General features: G+C 46.1%; 9 non-coding genes across 9 annotated transcripts; all 9 read right to left on the bottom strand.

The window, feature by feature from the left end:
- Positions 1-517: 517 nt before the first annotated feature.
- Positions 518-708, bottom strand: LOC130351627 (U2 spliceosomal RNA). Its single transcript, XR_008888218.1, has one exon. It is a non-coding gene; the product is annotated as a U2 spliceosomal RNA (small nuclear RNA).
- A 2,087-nt stretch (positions 709-2,795) lies between these two features.
- LOC130351626 (U2 spliceosomal RNA) lies at positions 2,796-2,986 on the bottom strand. Its single transcript, XR_008888217.1, has one exon. It is a non-coding gene; the product is annotated as a U2 spliceosomal RNA (small nuclear RNA).
- A 2,086-nt stretch (positions 2,987-5,072) lies between these two features.
- LOC130351625 (U2 spliceosomal RNA) lies at positions 5,073-5,263 on the bottom strand. The gene has a single exon (XR_008888216.1). It is a non-coding gene; the product is annotated as a U2 spliceosomal RNA (small nuclear RNA).
- A 2,090-nt stretch (positions 5,264-7,353) lies between these two features.
- Positions 7,354-7,544, bottom strand: LOC130351624 (U2 spliceosomal RNA). The gene has a single exon (XR_008888215.1). It is a non-coding gene; the product is annotated as a U2 spliceosomal RNA (small nuclear RNA).
- Positions 7,545-9,630: 2,086 nt separating this feature from the next.
- Positions 9,631-9,821, bottom strand: LOC130351623 (U2 spliceosomal RNA). Its single transcript, XR_008888214.1, has one exon. It is a non-coding gene; the product is annotated as a U2 spliceosomal RNA (small nuclear RNA).
- A 2,058-nt stretch (positions 9,822-11,879) lies between these two features.
- On the bottom strand, positions 11,880-12,070 carry LOC130351622 (U2 spliceosomal RNA). The gene has a single exon (XR_008888213.1). It is a non-coding gene; the product is annotated as a U2 spliceosomal RNA (small nuclear RNA).
- A 3,667-nt stretch (positions 12,071-15,737) lies between these two features.
- Positions 15,738-15,928, bottom strand: LOC130351620 (U2 spliceosomal RNA). Its single transcript, XR_008888212.1, has one exon. It is a non-coding gene; the product is annotated as a U2 spliceosomal RNA (small nuclear RNA).
- A 2,085-nt stretch (positions 15,929-18,013) lies between these two features.
- LOC130351619 (U2 spliceosomal RNA) lies at positions 18,014-18,204 on the bottom strand. Its single transcript, XR_008888211.1, has one exon. It is a non-coding gene; the product is annotated as a U2 spliceosomal RNA (small nuclear RNA).
- Positions 18,205-20,289: 2,085 nt separating this feature from the next.
- LOC130351618 (U2 spliceosomal RNA) lies at positions 20,290-20,480 on the bottom strand. Its single transcript, XR_008888210.1, has one exon. It is a non-coding gene; the product is annotated as a U2 spliceosomal RNA (small nuclear RNA).
- Between the last annotated feature and the right edge of the window lie 743 nt (positions 20,481-21,223).

The raw sequence follows: 21,223 nt of genomic DNA, 5'->3' as shown, positions 1-21,223 counted from the left end.
GGTCAATGTACAGCAATGACACACCTGTGTGAACAGCCAGGAGACCCCCCCATGTTATGTTACATAGTTACATAGTTAGTACGGTCGAAAAAAGACATATGTCCATCAAGTTCAACCAGGGAATTAAGGGGTAGGGGTGTGGCGCGATATTGGGGAAGGGATGAGATTTTATATTTCTTCATAAGCATTAATCTTATTTTGTCAATTAGGAACATTCAGCACCCACCCGCTATCAAGGCAGCTGCCTATCATGTCATGCCCTACCTGCACAGGTGTGCTGGCTACTCAAATGATCCAATTAAGGAGGCCATTTAGTCAGCAGCAGCAGAAGTCCTGTGCCTGGACGCTCCAACAGCGGCCAGACACAAGCAGAAGCAGCAGAAGCAGCAGCAGCACCACCTTTTGTTTTTTGGCTGCAGCAGCAGCAGCAGCAGCAAGGCCCACAGGGCTGGCTAGCTGGCTAGCCAGCAAGCAGGTAGCAATGAAAGTAGGAATCTTTCTTTTTAACCCTGTAAGGGGGTGGTGCACTGTACCCGAAGATACTGCCATATCGGGTCAATGCATAGGGCGACGGAAGCAAGCTTCGAAATCGGCCCCCGTTCTCAAAAATCCATTTAATATATGGTCCCCAGATAGGGGACGTATCAGATATTAAACTGATAAGAACAGATACTACACTTGATCTTAGCCAAAAGGCCGAGAAGCGATAACCGTGAAAGGGGCGGGCCCAACAAGGTCCCCTTCATGGGCACTATCACTGCTTGCTGTCAGGGAGGCTGCCAGACAATTTTCCATGCACACTCTGGGCTGGGGGGCAGTCAACCACCAGTACACACAGCAGAACCTAAACCCATACCATTATTGCTAAGCAGCAAGACAGGGGCCCATTGCACTCCCACGGGGCCTTTTTAAATGCAATCCATAACCCGGATTTGCCAGGAACCCTTCTTACTCCTCCTACTTGCATGTGACACTGGGCTTAGGATCTGCATAGGAAACACACACACAAGCACACACCTACCTTTGTTGCCTGCAGATGCCTCCTTGGCTGTCCCCAAACGGTATCAAACCAACACCCACGGGAAGCTGTAAGCATAGAGGACATGCCTGCACCCCATTGGACTTACCTGTGTGGGTTAAATCCGGGTTATTTGACAACCTATGGCGGTGATGGTTCTGCTCAGGCAGAGCAGTGCTGATGCTCCTCATAAAGCTGTCGCTGCTGTGAAGGTTCTAGGTGACATCACAATCCCTATGGTTACATACACAACAAAGCTGGGTTGTTGTTGTTTACACTCTGCAAGGCCTGTGGAAGTGAGTGACATCATAGCACTGTAGTTCTGAGGGTTCTAGATGGATGCAACAATCTCCTGTTGCTTCTATGAAGGCCATAATAGACGACATCACCAAACAGCTCCATAGTCACATACACAGCAAAGGAGAGATGTTGTTTACACCTAGTGATGTCAGTGGTATTGAGTGACATCACAGCACAGTGCTAAGGCTCCTGGGCCTGGACACAGCAGCGGCTGCAATATCTCAACGGAGAATACGTTTATATATATGTGTGTGTGTGCGCGTATATATATATATATATATATATATATATATATATATATATATTTCTCCGCCGAAATCACTTTTAAACCCATTTCCACCTTTTTTTCCCTTCTCTTCCTCTTACTTTTTTTTCACGTTTTTTTACGTTTTTCTCCTTTTCGCCTCTTTTCTGGGCGTATTATTCTTCTTTTTCTTCTTTTTTTTCGTCTAATGCATACCCCATCAGTGCAGCAATGCTTATTCAATACCGCCAGCAGATGGAGACACTGGGGGATAATTTTCTAAGGATTTATACTGATTTTTCCTGTCTGAATTTGTCGCACAGAAAGTTGCAGGCCAAATATGTGTGACATTTCTGCGACTTTAGCTTCTAGAGCATTTTTACAACATTATACATAGGTGCTGAATACATAAAAAGCGACTGTTCAGCGACAGACAAGTCGCATCGGCTGAAAGTAGGCCAGAATGTCAGTCCATGTTGGAGCAGGTTTAGATACAGTCTAAAGCATAGATCTCAAAGTCTGTGCACAGAATTTAGCAAGGGCCTCACACCTTCTGATGCATCAGGTAGGTGCACTATAGCATAGCCTAACCCTCTGTACTTTGGTCTATATTGATGCGGGACATAGACAGCCAGCTGATGACCAATCCATTAGTGCAATGGATGGCTGGAAGCATTTGTCTTTGCCTTTGCAATACCACAGAAGCAATGCATGGTCAATGTACAGCAATGACACACCTGTGTGAACAGCCAGGAGACCCCCCCATGTTATGTTACATAGTTACATAGTTAGTACGGTCGAAAAAAGACATATGTCCATCAAGTTCAACCAGGGAATTAAGGGGTAGGGGTGTGGCGCGATATTGGGGAAGGGATGAGATTTTATATTTCTTCATAAGCATTAATCTTATTTTGTCAATTAGGAACATTCAGCACCCACCCGCTATCAAGGCAGCTGCCTATCATGTCATGCCCTACCTGCACAGGTGTGCTGGCTACTCAAATGATCCAATTAAGGAGGCCATTTAGTCAGCAGCAGCAGAAGTCCTGTGCCTGGACGCTCCAACAGCGGCCAGACACAAGCAGAAGCAGCAGAAGCAGCAGCAGCACCACCTTTTGTTTTTTGGCTGCAGCAGCAGCAGCAGCAGCAGCAAGGCCCACAGGGCTGGCTAGCTGGCTAGCCAGCAAGCAGGTAGCAATGAAAGTAGGAATCTTTCTTTTTAACCCTGTAAGGGGGTGGTGCACTGTACCCGAAGATACTGCCATATCGGGTCAATGCATAGGGCGACGGAAGCAAGCTTCGAAATCGGCCCCCGTTCTCAAAAATCCATTTAATATATGGTCCCCAGATAGGGGACGTATCAGATATTAAACTGATAAGAACAGATACTACACTTGATCTTAGCCAAAAGGCCGAGAAGCGATAACCGTGAAAGGGGCGGGCCCAACAAGGTCCCCTTCATGGGCACTATCACTGCTTGCTGTCAGGGAGGCTGCCAGACAATTTTCCATGCACACTCTGGGCTGGGGGGCAGTCAACCACCAGTACACACAGCAGAACCTAAACCCATACCATTATTGCTAAGCAGCAAGACAGGGGCCCATTGCACTCCCACGGGGCCTTTTTAAATGCAATCCATAACCCGGATTTGCCAGGAACCCTTCTTACTCCTCCTACTTGCATGTGACACTGGGCTTAGGATCTGCATAGGAAACACACACACAAGCACACACCTACCTTTGTTGCCTGCAGATGCCTCCTTGGCTGTCCCCAAACGGTATCAAACCAACACCCACGGGAAGCTGTAAGCATAGAGGACATGCCTGCACCCCATTGGACTTACCTGTGTGGGTTAAATCCGGGTTATTTGACAACCTATGGCGGTGATGGTTCTGCTCAGGCAGAGCAGTGCTGATGCTCCTCATAAAGCTGTCGCTGCTGTGAAGGTTCTAGGTGACATCACAATCCCTATGGTTACATACACAACAAAGCTGGGTTGTTGTTGTTTACACTCTGCAAGGCCTGTGGAAGTGAGTGACATCATAGCACTGTAGTTCTGAGGGTTCTAGATGGATGCAACAATCTCCTGTTGCTTCTATGAAGGCCATAATAGACGACATCACCAAACAGCTCCATAGTCACATACACAGCAAAGGAGAGATGTTGTTTACACCTAGTGATGTCAGTGGTATTGAGTGACATCACAGCACAGTGCTAAGGCTCCTGGGCCTGGACACAGCAGCGGCTGCAATATCTCAACGGAGAATACGTTTATATATATGTGTGTGTGTGCGCGTATATATATATATATATATATATATATATATATATATATATATATTTCTCCGCCGAAATCACTTTTAAACCCATTTCCACCTTTTTTTCCCTTCTCTTCCTCTTACTTTTTTTTCACGTTTTTTTACGTTTTTCTCCTTTTCGCCTCTTTTCTGGGCGTATTATTCTTCTTTTTCTTCTTTTTTTTCGTCTAATGCATACCCCATCAGTGCAGCAATGCTTATTCAATACCGCCAGCAGATGGAGACACTGGGGGATAATTTTCTAAGGATTTATACTGATTTTTCCTGTCTGAATTTGTCGCACAGAAAGTTGCAGGCCAAATATGTGTGACATTTCTGCGACTTTAGCTTCTAGAGCATTTTTACAACATTATACATAGGTGCTGAATACATAAAAAGCGACTGTTCAGCGACAGACAAGTCGCATCGGCTGAAAGTAGGCCAGAATGTCAGTCCATGTTGGAGCAGGTTTAGATACAGTCTAAAGCATAGATCTCAAAGTCTGTGCACAGAATTTAGCAAGGGCCTCGCACCTTCTGATGCATCAGGTAGGTGCACTATAGCATAGCCTAACCCTCTGTACTTTGGTCTATATTGATGCGGGACATAGACAGCCAGCTGATGACCAATCCATTAGTGCAATGGATGGCTGGAAGCATTTGTCTTTGCCTTTGCAATACCACAGAAGCAATGCATGGTCAATGTACAGCAATGACACACCTGTGTGAACAGCCAGGAGACCCCCCCATGTTATGTTACATAGTTACATAGTTAGTACGGTCGAAAAAAGACATATGTCCATCAAGTTCAACCAGGGAATTAAGGGGTAGGGGTGTGGCGCGATATTGGGGAAGGGATGAGATTTTATATTTCTTCATAAGCATTAATCTTATTTTGTCAATTAGGAACATTCAGCACCCACCCGCTATCAAGGCAGCTGCCTATCATGTCATGCCCTACCTGCACAGGTGTGCTGGCTACTCAAATGATCCAATTAAGGAGGCCATTTAGTCAGCAGCAGCAGAAGTCCTGTGCCTGGACGCTCCAACAGCGGCCAGACACAAGCAGAAGCAGCAGAAGCAGCAGCAGCACCACCTTTTGTTTTTTGGCTGCAGCAGCAGCAGCAGCAGCAAGGCCCACAGGGCTGGCTAGCTGGCTAGCCAGCAAGCAGGTAGCAATGAAAGTAGGAATCTTTCTTTTTAACCCTGTAAGGGGGTGGTGCACTGTACCCGAAGATACTGCCATATCGGGTCAATGCATAGGGCGACGGAAGCAAGCTTCGAAATCGGCCCCCGTTCTCAAAAATCCATTTAATATATGGTCCCCAGATAGGGGACGTATCAGATATTAAACTGATAAGAACAGATACTACACTTGATCTTAGCCAAAAGGCCGAGAAGCGATAACCGTGAAAGGGGCGGGCCCAACAAGGTCCCCTTCATGGGCACTATCACTGCTTGCTGTCAGGGAGGCTGCCAGACAATTTTCCATGCACACTCTGGGCTGGGGGGCAGTCAACCACCAGTACACACAGCAGAACCTAAACCCATACCATTATTGCTAAGCAGCAAGACAGGGGCCCATTGCACTCCCACGGGGCCTTTTTAAATGCAATCCATAACCCGGATTTGCCAGGAACCCTTCTTACTCCTCCTACTTGCATGTGACACTGGGCTTAGGATCTGCATAGGAAACACACACACAAGCACACACCTACCTTTGTTGCCTGCAGATGCCTCCTTGGCTGTCCCCAAACGGTATCAAACCAACACCCACGGGAAGCTGTAAGCATAGAGGACATGCCTGCACCCCATTGGACTTACCTGTGTGGGTTAAATCCGGGTTATTTGACAACCTATGGCGGTGATGGTTCTGCTCAGGCAGAGCAGTGCTGATGCTCCTCATAAAGCTGTCGCTGCTGTGAAGGTTCTAGGTGACATCACAATCCCTATGGTTACATACACAACAAAGCTGGGTTGTTGTTGTTTACACTCTGCAAGGCCTGTGGAAGTGAGTGACATCATAGCACTGTAGTTCTGAGGGTTCTAGATGGATGCAACAATCTCCTGTTGCTTCTATGAAGGCCATAATAGACGACATCACCAAACAGCTCCATAGTCACATACACAGCAAAGGAGAGATGTTGTTTACACCTAGTGATGTCAGTGGTATTGAGTGACATCACAGCACAGTGCTAAGGCTCCTGGGCCTGGACACAGCAGCGGCTGCAATATCTCAACGGAGAATACGTTTATATATATGTGTGTGTGTGCGCGTATATATATATATATATATATATATATATATATATATATATATATATATTTCTCCGCCGAAATCACTTTTAAACCCATTTCCACCTTTTTTTCCCTTCTCTTCCTCTTACTTTTTTTTCACGTTTTTTTACGTTTTTCTCCTTTTCGCCTCTTTTCTGGGCGTATTATTCTTCTTTTTCTTCTTTTTTTTCGTCTAATGCATACCCCATCAGTGCAGCAATGCTTATTCAATACCGCCAGCAGATGGAGACACTGGGGGATAATTTTCTAAGGATTTATACTGATTTTTCCTGTCTGAATTTGTCGCACAGAAAGTTGCAGGCCAAATATGTGTGACATTTCTGCGACTTTAGCTTCTAGAGCATTTTTACAACATTATACATAGGTGCTGAATACATAAAAAGCGACTGTTCAGCGACAGACAAGTCGCATCGGCTGAAAGTAGGCCAGAATGTCAGTCCATGTTGGAGCAGGTTTAGATACAGTCTAAAGCATAGATCTCAAAGTCTGTGCACAGAATTTAGCAAGGGCCTCGCACCTTCTGATGCATCAGGTAGGTGCACAATAGCATAGCCTAACCCTCTGTACTTTGGTCTATATTGATGCGGGACATAGACAGCCAGCTGATGACCAATCCATTAGTGCAATGGATGGCTGGAAGCATTTGTCTTTGCCTTTGCAATACCACAGAAGCAATGCATGGTCAATGTACAGCAATGACACACCTGTGTGAACAGCCAGGAGACCCCCCCATGTTATGTTACATAGTTACATAGTTAGTACGGTCGAAAAAAGACATATGTCCATCAAGTTCAACCAGGGAATTAAGGGGTAGGGGTGTGGCGCGATATTGGGGAAGGGATGAGATTTTATATTTCTTCATAAGCATTAATCTTATTTTGTCAATTAGGAACATTCAGCACCCACCCGCTATCAAGGCAGCTGCCTATCATGTCATGCCCTACCTGCACAGGTGTGCTGGCTACTCAAATGATCCAATTAAGGAGGCCATTTAGTCAGCAGCAGCAGAAGTCCTGTGCCTGGACGCTCCAACAGCGGCCAGACACAAGCAGAAGCAGCAGAAGCAGCAGCAGCACCACCTTTTGTTTTTTGGCTGCAGCAGCAGCAGCAGCAGCAAGGCCCACAGGGCTGGCTAGCTGGCTAGCCAGCAAGCAGGTAGCAATGAAAGTAGGAATCTTTCTTTTTAACCCTGTAAGGGGGTGGTGCACTGTACCCGAAGATACTGCCATATCGGGTCAATGCATAGGGCGACGGAAGCAAGCTTCGAAATCGGCCCCCGTTCTCAAAAATCCATTTAATATATGGTCCCCAGATAGGGGACGTATCAGATATTAAACTGATAAGAACAGATACTACACTTGATCTTAGCCAAAAGGCCGAGAAGCGATAACCGTGAAAGGGGCGGGCCCAACAAGGTCCCCTTCATGGGCACTATCACTGCTTGCTGTCAGGGAGGCTGCCAGACAATTTTCCATGCACACTCTGGGCTGGGGGGCAGTCAACCACCAGTACACACAGCAGAACCTAAACCCATACCATTATTGCTAAGCAGCAAGACAGGGGCCCATTGCACTCCCACGGGGCCTTTTTAAATGCAATCCATAACCCGGATTTGCCAGGAACCCTTCTTACTCCTCCTACTTGCATGTGACACTGGGCTTAGGATCTGCATAGGAAACACACACACAAGCACACACCTACCTTTGTTGCCTGCAGATGCCTCCTTGGCTGTCCCCAAACGGTATCAAACCAACACCCACGGGAAGCTGTAAGCATAGAGGACATGCCTGCACCCCATTGGACTTACCTGTGTGGGTTAAATCCGGGTTATTTGACAACCTATGGCGGTGATGGTTCTGCTCAGGCAGAGCAGTGCTGATGCTCCTCATAAAGCTGTCGCTGCTGTGAAGGTTCTAGGTGACATCACAATCCCTATGGTTACATACACAACAAAGCTGGGTTGTTGTTGTTTACACTCTGCAAGGCCTGTGGAAGTGAGTGACATCATAGCACTGTAGTTCTGAGGGTTCTAGATGGATGCAACAATCTCCTGTTGCTTCTATGAAGGCCATAATAGACGACATCACCAAACAGCTCCATAGTCACATACACAGCAAAGGAGAGATGTTGTTTACACCTAGTGATGTCAGTGGTATTGAGTGACATCACAGCACAGTGCTAAGGCTCCTGGGCCTGGACACAGCAGCGGCTGCAATATCTCAACGGAGAATACGTTTATATATATGTGTGTGTGTGCGCGTATATATATATATATATATATATATATATATATATATATATATATTTCTCCGCCGAAATCACTTTTAAACCCATTTCCACCTTTTTTTCCCTTCTCTTCCTCTTACTTTTTTTTCACGTTTTTTTACGTTTTTCTCCTTTTCGCCTCTTTTCTGGGCGTATTATTCTTCTTTTTCTTCTTTTTTTTCGTCTAATGCATACCCCATCAGTGCAGCAATGCTTATTCAATACCGCCAGCAGATGGAGACACTGGGGGATAATTTTCTAAGGATTTATACTGATTTTTCCTGTCTGAATTTGTCGCACAGAAAGTTGCAGGCCAAATATGTGTGACATTTCTGCGACTTTAGCTTCTAGAGCATTTTTACAACATTATACATAGGTGCTGAATACATAAAAAGCGACTGTTCAGCGACAGACAAGTCGCATCGGCTGAAAGTAGGCCAGAATGTCAGTCCATGTTGGAGCAGGTTTAGATACAGTCTAAAGTATAGATCTCAAAGTCTGTGCACAGAATTTAGCAAGGGCCTCGCACCTTCTGATGCATCAGGTAGGTGCACAATAGCATAGCCTAACCCTCTGTACTTTGGTCTATATTGATGCGGGACATAGACAGCCAGCTGATGACCAATCCATTAGTGCAATGGATGGCTGGAAGCATTTGTCTTTGCCTTTGCAATACCACAGAAGCAATGCATGGTCAATGTACAGCAATGACACACCTGTGTGAACAGCCAGGAGACCCCCCCATGTTATGTTACATAGTTACATAGTTAGTACGGTCGAAAAAAGACATATGTCCATCAAGTTCAACCAGGGAATTAAGGGGTAGGGGTGTGGCGCGATATTGGGGAAGGGATGAGATTTTATATTTCTTCATAAGCATTAATCTTATTTTGTCAATTAGGAACATTCAGCACCCACCCGCTATCAAGGCAGCTGCCTATCATGTCATGCCCTACCTGCACAGGTGTGCTGGCTACTCAAATGATCCAATTAAGGAGGCCATTTAGTCAGCAGCAGCAGAAGTCCTGTGCCTGGACGCTCCAACAGCGGCCAGACACAAGCAGAAGCAGCAGAAGCAGCAGCAGCACCACCTTTTGTTTTTTGGCTGCAGCAGCAGCAGCAGCAGCAAGGCCCACAGGGCTGGCTAGCTGGCTAGCCAGCAAGCAGGTAGCAATGAAAGTAGGAATTTTTCTTTTTAACCCTGTAAGGGGGTGGTGCACTGTACCCGAAGATACTGCCATATCGGGTCAATGCATAGGGCGACGGAAGCAAGCTTCGAAATCGGCCCCCGTTCTCAAAAATCCATTTAATATATGGTCCCCAGATAGGGGACGTATCAGATATTAAACTGATAAGAACAGATACTACACTTGATCTTAGCCAAAAGGCCGAGAAGCGATAACCGTGAAAGGGGCGGGCCCAACAAGGTCCCCTTCATGGGCACTATCACTGCTTGCTGTCAGGGAGGCTGCCAGACAATTTTCCATGCACACTTTGGGCTGGGGGGCAGTCAACCACCAGTACACACAGCAGAACCTAAACCCATACCATTATTGCTAAGCAGCAAGACAGGGGCCCATTGCACTCCCACGGGGCCTTTTTAAATGCAATCCATAACCCGGATTTGCCAGGAACCCTTCTTACTCCTCCTACTTGCATGTGACACTGGGCTTAGGATCTGCATAGGAAACACACACACAAGCACACACCTACCTTTGTTGCCTGCAGATGCCTCCTTGGCTGTCCCCAAACGGTATCAAACCAACACCCACGGGAAGCTGTAAGCATAGAGGACATGCCTGCACCCCATTGGACTTACCTGTGTGGGTTAAATCCGGGTTATTTGACAACCTATGGCGGTGATGGTTCTGCTCAGGCAGAGCAGTGCTGATGCTCCTCATAAAGCTGTCGCTGCTGTGAAGGTTCTAGGTGACATCACAATCCCTATGGTTACATACACAACAAAGCTGGGTTGTTGTTGTTTACACTCTGCAAGGCCTGTGGAAGTGAGTGACATCATAGCACTGTAGTTCTGAGGGTTCTAGATGGATGCAACAATCTCCTGTTGCTTCTATGAAGGCCATAATAGACGACATCACCAAACAGCTCCATAGTCACATACACAGCAAAGGAGAGATGTTGTTTACACCTAGTGATGTCAGTGGTATTGAGTGACATCACAGCACAGTGCTAAGGCTCCTGGGCCTGGACACAGCAGCGGCTGCAATATCTCAACGGAGAATACGTTTATATATATGTGTGTGTGTGCGCGTATATATATATATATATTTCTCCGCCGAAATCACTTTTAAACCCATTTCCACCTTTTTTTCCCTTCTCTTCCTCTTACTTTTTTTTCACGTTTTTTTACGTTTTTCTCCTTTTCGCCTCTTTTCTGGGCGTATTATTCTTCTTTTTCTTCTTTTTTTTCGTCTAATGCATACCCCATCAGTGCAGCAATGCTTATTCAATACCGCCAGCAGATGGAGACACTGGGGGATAATTTTCTAAGGATTTATACTGATTTTTCCTGTCTGAATTTGTCGCACAGAAAGTTGCAGGCCAAATATGTGTGACATTTCTGCGACTTTAGCTTCTAGAGCATTTTTACAACATTATACATAGGTGCTGAATACATAAAAAGCGACTGTTCAGCGACAGACAAGTCGCATCGGCTGAAAGTAGGCCAGAATGTCAGTCCATGTTGGAGCAGGTTTAGATACAGTCTAAAGCATAGATCTCAAAGTCTGTGCACAGAATTTAGCAAGGGCCTCGCACCTTCTGATGCATCAGGTAGGTGCACTATAGCATAGCCTAACCCTCTGTACTTTGGTCTATATTGATGCGGGACATAGACAGCCAGCTGATGACCAATCCATTAGTGCAATGGATGGCTGGAAGCATTTGTCTTTGCCTTTGCAATACCACAGAAGCAATGCATGGTCAATGTACAGCAATGACACACCTGTGTGAACAGCCAGGAGACCCCCCCATGTTATGTTACATAGTTACATAGTTAGTACGGTCGAAAAAAGACATATGTCCATCAAGTTCAACCAGGGAATTAAGGGGTAGGGGTGTGGCGCGATATTGGGGAAGGGATGAGATTTTATATTTCTTCATAAGCATTAATCTTATTTTGTCAATTAGGAACATTCAGCACCCACCCGCTATCAAGGCAGCTGCCTATCATGTCATGCCCTACCTGCACAGGTGTGCTGGCTACTCAAATGATCCAATTAAGGAGGCCATTTAGTCAGCAGCAGCAGAAGTCCTGTGCCTGGACGCTCCAACAGCGGCCAGACACAAGCAGAAGCAGCAGAAGCAGCAGCAGCACCACCTTTTGTTTTTTGGCTGCAGCAGCAGCAGCAGCAGCAAGGCCCACAGGGCTGGCTAGCTGGCTAGCCAGCAAGCAGGTAGCAATGAAAGTAGGAATCTTTCTTTTTAACCCTGTAAGGGGGTGGTGCACTGTACCCGAAGATACTGCCATATCGGGTCAATGCATAGGGCGACGGAAGCAAGCTTCGAAATCGGCCCCCGTTCTCAAAAATCCATTTAATATATGGTCCCCAGATAGGGGACGTATCAGATATTAAACTGATAAGAACAGATACTACACTTGATCTTAGCCAAAAGGCCGAGAAGCGATAACCGTGAAAGGGGCGGGCCCAACAAGGTCCCCTTCATGGGCACTATCACTGCTTGCTGTCAGGGAGGCTGCCAGACAATTTTCCATGCACACTCTGGGCTGGGGGGCAGTCAACCACCAGTACACACAGCAGAACCTAAACCCATACCATTATTGCTAAGCAGCAAGACAGGGGCCCATTGCACTCCCACGGGGCCTTTTTAAATGCAATCCATAACCCGGATTTGCCAGGAACCCTTCTTACTCCTCCTACTTGCATGTGACACTGGGCTTAGGATCTGCATAGGAAACACACACACAAGCACACACCTACCTTTGTTGCCTGCAGATGCCTCCTTGGCTGTCCCCAAACGGTATCAAACCAACACCCACGGGAAGCTGTAAGCATAGAGGACATGCCTGCACCCCATTGGACTTACCTGTGTGGGTTAAATCCGGGTTATTTGACAACCTATGGCGGTGATGGTTCTGCTCAGGCAGAGCAGTGCTGATGCTCCTCATAAAGCTGTCGCTGCTGTGAAGGTTCTAGGTGACATCACAATCCCTATGGTTACATACACAACAAAGCTGGGTTGTTGTTGTTTACACTCTGCAAGGCCTGTGGAAGTGAGTGACATCATAGCACTGTAGTTCTGAGGGTTCTAGATGGATGCAACAATCTCCTGTTGCTTCTATGAAGGCCATAATAGACGACATCACCAAACAGCTCCATAGTCACATACACAGCAAAGGAGAGATGTTGTTTACACCTAGTGATGTCAGTGGTATTGAGTGACATCACAGCACAGTGCTAAGGCTCCTGGGCCTGGACACAGCAGCGGCTGCAATATCTCAACGGAGAATACGTTTATATATATGTGTGTGTGTGCGCGTATATATATATATATATATATATATATATATATATATATATATATATATTTCTCCGCCGAAATCACTTTTAAACCCATTTCCACCTTTTTTTCCCTTCTCTTCCTCTTACTTTTTTTTCACGTTTTTTTACGTTTTTCTCCTTTTCGCCTCTTTTCTGGGCGTATTATTCTTCTTTTTCTTCTTTTTTTTCGTCTAATGCATACCCCATCAGTGCAGCAATGCTTATTCAATACCGCCAGCAGATGGAGACACTGGGGGATAATTTTCTAAGGATTTATACTGATTTTTCCTGTCTGAATTTGTCGCACAGAAAGTTGCAGGCCAAATATGTGTGACATTTCTGCGACTTTAGCTTCTAGAGCATTTTTACAACATTATACATAGGTGCTGAATACATAAAAAGCGACTGTTCAGCGACAGACAAGTCGCATCGGCTGAAAGTAGGCCAGAATGTCAGTCCATGTTGGAGCAGGTTTAGATACAGTCTAAAGCATAGATCTCAAAGTCTGTGCACAGAATTTAGCAAGGGCCTCGCACCTTCTGATGCATCAGGTAGGTGCACAATAGCATAGCCTAACCCTCTGTACTTTGGTCTATATTGATGCGGGACATAGACAGCCAGCTGATGACCAATCCATTAGTGCAATGGATGGCTGGAAGCATTTGTCTTTGCCTTTGCAATACCACAGAAGCAATGCATGGTCAATGTACAGCAATGACACACCTGTGTGAACAGCCAGGAGACCCCCCCATGTTATGTTACATAGTTACATAGTTAGTACGGTCGAAAAAAGACATATGTCCATCAAGTTCAACCAGGGAATTAAGGGGTAGGGGTGTGGCGCGATATTGGGGAAGGGATGAGATTTTATATTTCTTCATAAGCATTAATTTCCCACGGGGCCTTTTTAAATGCAATCCATAACCCGGATTTGCCAGGAACCCTTCTTACTCCTCCTACTTGCATGTGACACTGGGCTTAGGATCTGCATAGGAAACACACACACAAGCACACACCTACCTTTGTTGCCTGCAGATGCCTCCTTGGCTGTCCCCAAACGGTATCAAACCAACACCCACGGGAAGCTGTAAGCATAGAGGACATGCCTGCACCCCATTGGACTTACCTGTGTGGGTTAAATCCGGGTTATTTGACAACCTATGGCGGTGATGGTTCTGCTCAGGCAGAGCAGTGCTGATGCTCCTCATAAAGCTGTCGCTGCTGTGAAGGTTCTAGGTGACATCACAATCCCTATGGTTACATACACAACAAAGCTGGGTTGTTGTTGTTTACACTCTGCAAGGCCTGTGGAAGTGAGTGACATCATAGCACTGTAGTTCTGAGGGTTCTAGATGGATGCAACAATCTCCTGTTGCTTCTATGAAGGCCATAATAGACGACATCACCAAACAGCTCCATAGTCACATACACAGCAAAGGAGAGATGTTGTTTACACCTAGTGATGTCAGTGGTATTGAGTGACATCACAGCACAGTGCTAAGGCTCCTGGGCCTGGACACAGCAGCGGCTGCAATATCTCAACGGAGAATACGTTTATATATATGTGTGTGTGTGCGCGTATATATATATATATATATATATATATATATATATATATATATATTTCTCCGCCGAAATCACTTTTAAACCCATTTCCACCTTTTTTTCCCTTCTCTTCCTCTTACTTTTTTTTCACGTTTTTTTACGTTTTTCTCCTTTTCGCCTCTTTTCTGGGCGTATTATTCTTCTTTTTCTTCTTTTTTTTCGTCTAATGCATACCCCATCAGTGCAGCAATGCTTATTCAATACCGCCAGCAGATGGAGACACTGGGGGATAATTTTCTAAGGATTTATACTGATTTTTCCTGTCTGAATTTGTCGCACAGAAAGTTGCAGGCCAAATATGTGTGACATTTCTGCGACTTTAGCTTCTAGAGCATTTTTACAACATTATACATAGGTGCTGAATACATAAAAAGCGACTGTTCAGCGACAGACAAGTCGCATCGGCTGAAAGTAGGCCAGAATGTCAGTCCATGTTGGAGCAGGTTTAGATACAGTCTAAAGCATAGATCTCAAAGTCTGTGCACAGAATTTAGCAAGGGCCTCGCACCTTCTGATGCATCAGGTAGGTGCACTATAGCATAGCCTAACCCTCTGTACTTTGGTCTATATTGATGCGGGACATAGACAGCCAGCTGATGACCAATCCATTAGTGCAATGGATGGCTGGAAGCATTTGTCTTTGCCTTTGCAATACCACAGAAGCAATGCATGGTCAATGTACAGCAATGACACACCTGTGTGAACAGCCAGGAGACCCCCCCATGTTATGTTACATAGTTACATAGTTAGTACGGTCGAAAAAAGACATATGTCCATCAAGTTCAACCAGGGAATTAAGGGGTAGGGGTGTGGCGCGATATTGGGGAAGGGATGAGATTTTATATTTCTTCATAAGCATTAATCTTATTTTGTCAATTAGGAACATTCAGCACCCACCCGCTATCAAGGCAGCTGCCTATCATGTCATGCCCTACCTGCACAGGTGTGCTGGCTACTCAAATGATCCAATTAAGGAGGCCATTTAGTCAGCAGCAGCAGAAGTCCTGTGCCTGGACGCTCCAACAGCGGCCAGACACAAGCAGAAGCAGCAGAAGCAGCAGCAGCACCACCTTTTGTTTTTTGGCTGCAGCAGCAGCAGCAGCAGCAAGGCCCACAGGGCTGGCTAGCTGGCTAGCCAGCAAGCAGGTAGCAATGAAAGTAGGAATCTTTCTTTTTAACCCTGTAAGGGGGTGGTGCACTGTACCCGAAGATACTGCCATATCGGGTCAATGCATAGGGCGACGGAAGCAAGCTTCGAAATCGGCCCCCGTTCTCAAAAATCCATTTAATATATGGTCCCCAGATAGGGGACGTATCAGATATTAAACTGATAAGAACAGATACTACACTTGATCTTAGCCAAAAGGCCGAGAAGCGATAACCGTGAAAGGGGCGGGCCCAACAAGGTCCCCTTCATGGGCACTATCACTGCTTGCTGTCAGGGAGGCTGCCAGACAATTTTCCATGCACACTCTGGGCTGGGGGGCAGTCAACCACCAGTACACACAGCAGAACCTAAACCCATACCATTATTGCTAAGCAGCAAGACAGGGGCCCATTGCACTCCCACGGGGCCTTTTTAAATGCAATCCATAACCCGGATTTGCCAGGAACCCTTCTTACTCCTCCTACTTGCATGTGACACTGGGCTTAGGATCTGCATAGGAAACAGACACACAAGCACACACCTACCTTTGTTGCCTGCAGATGCCTCCTTGGCTGTCCCCAAACGGTATCAAACCAACACCCACGGGAAGCTGTAAGCATAGAGGACATGCCTGCACCCCATTGGACTTACCTGTGTGGGTTAAATCCGGGTTATTTGACAACCTATGGCGGTGATGGTTCTGCTCAGGCAGAGCAGTGCTGATGCTCCTCATAAAGCTGTCGCTGCTGTGAAGGTTCTAGGTGACATCACAATCCCTATGGTTACATACACAACAAAGCTGGGTTGTTGTTGTTTACACTCTGCAAGGCCTGTGGAAGTGAGTGACATCATAGCACTGTAGTTCTGAGGGTTCTAGATGGATGCAACAATCTCCTGTTGCTTCTATGAAGGCCATAATAGACGACATCACCAAACAGCTCCATAGTCACATACACAGCAAAGGAGAGATGTTGTTTACACCTAGTGATGTCAGTGGTATTGAGTGACATCACAGCACAGTGCTAAGGCTCCTGGGCCTGGACACAGCAGCGGCTGCAATATCTCAACGGAGAATACGTTTATATATATGTGTGTGTGTGCGCGTATATATATATATATATATATATATATATATATATATATATATTTCTCCGCCGAAATCACTTTTAAACCCATTTCCACCTTTTTTTCCCTTCTCTTCCTCTTACTTTTTTTTCACGTTTTTTTACGTTTTTCTCCTTTTCGCCTCTTTTCTGGGCGTATTATTCTTCTTTTTCTTCTTTTTTTTCGTCTAATGCATACCCCATCAGTGCAGCAATGCTTATTCAATACCGCCAGCAGATGGAGACACTGGGGGATAATTTTCTAAGGATTTATACTGATTTTTCCTGTCTGAATTTGTCGCACAGAAAGTTGCAGGCCAAATATGTGTGACATTTCTGCGACTTTAGCTTCTAGAGCATTTTTACAACATTATACATAGGTGCTGAATACATAAAAAAGCGACTGTTCAGCGACAGACAAGTCGCATCGGCTGAAAGTAGGCCAGAATGTCAGTCCATGTTGGAGCAGGTTTAGATACAGTCTAAAGCATAGATCTCAAAGTCTGTGCACAGAATTTAGCAAGGGCCTCGCACCTTCTGATGCATCAGGTAGGTGCACTATAGCATAGCCTAACCCTCTGTACTTTGGTCTATATTGATGCGGGACATAGACAGCCAGCTGATGACCAATCCATTAGTGCAATGGATGGCTGGAAGCATTTGTCTTTGCCTTTGCAATACCACAGAAGCAATGCATGGTCAATGTACAGCAATGACACACCTGTGTGAACAGCCAGGAGACCCCCCCATGTTATGTTACATAGTTACATAGTTAGTACGGTCGAAAAAAGACATATGTCCATCAAGTTCAACCAGGGAATTAAGGGGTAGGGGTGTGGCGCGATATTGGGGAAGGGATGAGATTTTATATTTCTTCATAAGCATTAATCTTATTTTGTCAATTAGGAACATTCAGCACCCACCCGCTATCAAGGCAGCTGCCTATCATGTCATGCCCTACCTGCACAGGTGTGCTGGCTACTCAAATGATCCAATTAAGGAGGCCATTTAGTCAGCAGCAGCAGAAGTCCTGTGCCTGGACGCTCCAACAGCGGCCAGACACAAGCAGAAGCAGCAGAAGCAGCAGCAGCACCACCTTTTGTTTTTTGGCTGCAGCAGCAGCAGCAGCAGCAAGGCCCACAGGGCTGGCTAGCTGGCTAGCCAGCAAGCAGGTAGCAATGAAAGTAGGAATCTTTCTTTTTAACCCTGTAAGGGGGTGGTGCACTGTACCCGAAGATACTGCCATATCGGGTCAATGCATAGGGCGACGGAAGCAAGCTTCGAAATCGGCCCCCGTTCTCAAAAATCCATTTAATATATGGTCCCCAGATAGGGGACGTATCAGATATTAAACTGATAAGAACAGATACTACACTTGATCTTAGCCAAAAGGCCGAGAAGCGATAACCGTGAAAGGGGCGGGCCCAACAAGGTCCCCTTCATGGGCACTATCACTGCTTGCTGTCAGGGAGGCTGCCAGACAATTTTCCATGCACACTCTGGGCTGGGGGGCAGTCAACCACCAGTACACACAGCAGAACCTAAACCCATACCATTATTGCTAAGCAGCAAGACAGGGGCCCATTGCACTCCCACGGGGCCTTTTTAAATGCAATCCATAACCCGGATTTGCCAGGAACCCTTCTTACTCCTCCTACTTGCATGTGACACTGGGCTTAGGATCTGCATAGGAAACACACACACAAGCACACACCTACCTTTGTTGCCTGCAGATGCCTCCTTGGCTGTCCCCAAACGGTATCAAACCAACACCCACGGGAAGCTGTAAGCATAGAGGACATGCCTGCACCCCATTGGACTTACCTGTGTGGGTTAAATCCGGGTTATTTGACAACCTATGGCGGTGATGGTTCTGCTCAGGCAGAGCAGTGCTGATGCTCCTCATAAAGCTGTCGCTGCTGTGAAGGTTCTAGGTGACATCACAATCCCTATGGTTACATACACAACAAAGCTGGGTTGTTGTTGTTTACACTCTGCAAGGCCTGTGGAAGTGAGTGACATCATAGCACTGTAGTTCTGAGGGTTCTAGATGGATGCAACAATCTCCTGTTGCTTCTATGAAGGCCATAATAGACGACATCACCAAACAGCTCCATAGTCACATACACAGCAAAGGAGAGATGTTGTTTACACCTAGTGATGTCAGTGGTATTGAGTGACATCACAGCACAGTGCTAAGGCTCCTGGGCCTGGACACAGCAGCGGCTGCAATATCTCAACGGAGAATACGTTTATATATATGTGTGTGTGTGCGCGTATATATATATATATATATATATATATATATATATATATATATATTCTCCGCCGAAATCACTTTTAAACCCATTTCCACCTTTTTTTCCCTTCTCTTCCTCTTACTTTTTTTTCACGTTTTTTTACGTTTTTCTCCTTTTCGCCTCTTTTCTGGGCGTATTATTCTTCTTTTTCTTCTTTTTTTTCGTCTAATGCATACCCCATCAGTGCAGCAATGCTTATTCAATACCGCCAGCAGATGGAGACACTGGGGGATAATTTTCTAAGGATTTATACTGATTTTTCCTGTCTGAATTTGTCGCACAGAAAGTTGCAGGCCAAATATGTGTGACATTTCTGCGACTTTAGCTTCTAGAGCATTTTTACAACATTATACATAGGTGCTGAATACATAAAAAGCGACTGTTCAGCGACAGACAAGTCGCATCGGCTGAAAGTAGGCCAGAATGTCAGTCCATGTTGGAGCAGGTTTAGATACAGTCTAAAGCATAGATCTCAAAGTCTGTGCACAGAATTTAGCAAGGGCCTCGCACCTTCTGATGCATCAGGTAGGTGCACTATAGCATAGCCTAACCCTCTGTACTTTGGTCTATATTGATGCGGGACATAGACAGCCAGCTGATGACCAATCCATTAGTGCAATGGATGGCTGGAAGCATTTGTCTTTGCCTTTGCAATACCACAGAAGCAATGCATGGTCAATGTACAGCAATGACACACCTGTGTGAACAGCCAGGAGACCCCCCCATGTTATGTTACATAGTTACATAGTTAGTACGGTCGAAAAAAGACATATGTCCATCAAGTTCAACCAGGGAATTAAGGGGTAGGGGTGTGGCGCGATATTGGGGAAGGGATGAGATTTTATATTTCTTCATAAGCATTAATCTTATTTTGTCAATTAGGAACATTCAGCACCCACCCGCTATCAAGGCAGCTGCCTATCATGTCATGCCCTACCTGCACAGGTGTGCTGGCTACTCAAATGATCCAATTAAGGAGGCCATTTAGTCAGCAGCAGCAGAAGTCCTGTGCCTGGACGCTCCAACAGCGGCCAGACACAAGCAGAAGCAGCAGAAGCAGCAGCAGCACCACCTTTTGTTTTTTGGCTGCAGCAGCAGCAGCAGCAGCAAGGCCCACAGGGCTGGCTAGCTGGCTAGCCAGCAAGCAGGTAGCAATGAAAGTAGGAATCTTTCTTTTTAACCCTGTAAGGGGGTGGTGCACTGTACCCGAAGATACTGCCATATCGGGTCAATGCATAGGGCGACGGAAGCAAGCTTCGAAATCGGCCCCCGTTCTCAAAAATCCATTTAATATATGGTCCCCAGATAGGGGACGTATCAGATATTAAACTGATAAGAACAGATACTACACTTGATCTTAGCCAAAAGGCCGAGAAGCGATAACCGTGAAAGGGGCGGGCCCAACAAGGTCCCCTTCATGGGCACTATCACTGCTTGCTGTCAGGGAGGCTGCCAGACAATTTTCCATGCACACTCTGGGCTGGGGGGCAGTCAACCACCAGTACACACAGCAGAACCTAAACCCATACCATTATTGCTAAGCAGCAAGACAGGGGCCCATTGCACTCCCACGGGGCCTTTTTAAATGCAATCCATAACCCGGATTTGCCAGGAACCCTTCTTACTCCTCCTACTTGCATGTGACACTGGGCTTAGGATCTGCATAGGAAACACACACACAAGCACACACCTACCTTTGTTGCCTGCAGATGCCTCCTTGGCTGTCCCCAAACGGTATCAAACCAACACCCACGGGAAGCTGTAAGCATAGAGGACATGCCTGCACCCCATTGGACTTACCTGTGTGGGTTAAATCCGGGTTATTTGACAACCTATGGCGGTGATGGTTCTGCTCAGGCAGAGCAGTGCTGATGCTCCTCATAAAGCTGTCGCTGCTGTGAAGGTTCTAGGTGACATCACAATCCCTATGGTTACATACACAACAAAGCTGGGTTGTTGTTGTTTACACTCTGCAAGGCCTGTGGAAGTGAGTGACATCATAGCACTGTAGTTCTGAGGGTTCTAGATGGATGCAACAATCTCCTGTTGCTTCTATGAAGGCCGTAATAGACGACATCACCAAACAGCTCCATAGTCACATACACAGCAAAGGAGAGATGTTGT

The sequence above is a fragment of the Hyla sarda genome, unplaced genomic scaffold, assembly GCF_029499605.1.
Source record: "Hyla sarda isolate aHylSar1 unplaced genomic scaffold, aHylSar1.hap1 scaffold_990, whole genome shotgun sequence".
Lineage (NCBI taxonomy): Eukaryota > Metazoa > Chordata > Amphibia > Anura > Hylidae > Hyla > Hyla sarda.
Note: the sequence above shows the minus strand (reverse complement) of the source record. Positions and strands in the feature narration are given on the sequence as shown.